Raw genomic sequence first — 1,148 nt, 5'->3', positions numbered from 1 at the left:
TCTATGATAGCCAATAACATTCTTATTTAATATGTAACAGAGAACTTTTATTATATATATATATATATATATATATATTCAATGCAGAAGTCGAAAGTATTTCTTAATTACAAAGAACTACTTTAAAACTCAGTACACTATGGACCTAAAATATACATATATATATATGTATAACATGTATATTCAAAGTGTAGATCTTTTTTGGCTTTGATTGAATTACTTATCTATAAAATCTAAATTTTTTAAAACATACACTTAGGTGTTTTTGCAAGTTTTTAAGAGGCCCTTAAAGATATATTACACAACACCTATAAAGTTGAGTTTACAAAGGATAGAAACAGGTCCAGTTAGCATTTAGATATCAGGTTCTAGTACCTTGAAAACTTTGGCTAATTGTAATGAGAAACAAACTGATCAAGGGGTTTACATAGTAGAGGTCTCTTCATTAAGTATACTGACTACAATTTTCTTGCCAGATGATACAGCAGTATACATTACAGAATGTGGTACCAGTATTATTGTTGGTACCAAGGAGGATTCTTTTCTTTTCTAATAGCTGTAGAAGATAATTAATTTATAAACTATAAATCAGAAAAGATTCTTTAAAAAGTATAAAGACCTCTCATTCAAAGATTTAAAAATAAAAACAGAAATGTAGCCCTTTTGAGAGACCAGATGCTACAATGAATTACTGAGCAAAATCTAAGGCTTAAATGAAATATTTTCGTGAATATGTTTAAAGCAACAGGTGGGCTGGTTGGACCTGTGAGATACTTTTCAGAGTGAGGGTGAATTATGTGCTTGAAATGGGCTCCACTTAAGCAGGTTGGATATATGGTTAAACTCTTTAAAGAAAGCTTAGAAAGTTCAGAATAAACAAATCAATAGAGTAGCTGTAAAGCAAAGAAAAGTTTGGAAATAAGATTTAGAATAAATTAACCCTCTCACTACGGGTCTTCCTATGGTCAGGAGTCAAAGGGTATGTCATCACGTTTGTAGACATACATTCAATATTCTAGTGATCTATTTTACGAATATATGCCAATAATTTTGGTGGTATCACATTATAGATTATAATTCAAATTTTAGTATTATACATTAGTTATGGCTGGAGACGGCTTAAATGGGTAATGAAGAAAAACTTTAAT

General features: G+C 29.8%; 1 protein-coding gene across 5 annotated transcripts in view; it reads right to left on the bottom strand.

Annotated features, from left to right (window-relative positions):
• LOC106465226 (G patch domain-containing protein 2-like) overlaps positions 1 to 1,148 on the bottom strand; it is a 54,206-nt gene that overhangs the window by 20,097 nt on the left and 32,961 nt on the right. The gene's annotated exons all lie outside the window — the stretch shown is intronic.

The sequence above is a fragment of the Limulus polyphemus genome, unplaced genomic scaffold, assembly GCF_000517525.1.
Source record: "Limulus polyphemus unplaced genomic scaffold, Limulus_polyphemus-2.1.2 Scaffold1876, whole genome shotgun sequence".
Taxonomy (NCBI): domain Eukaryota; kingdom Metazoa; phylum Arthropoda; class Merostomata; order Xiphosura; family Limulidae; genus Limulus; species Limulus polyphemus.
Note: the sequence above shows the minus strand (reverse complement) of the source record. Positions and strands in the feature narration are given on the sequence as shown.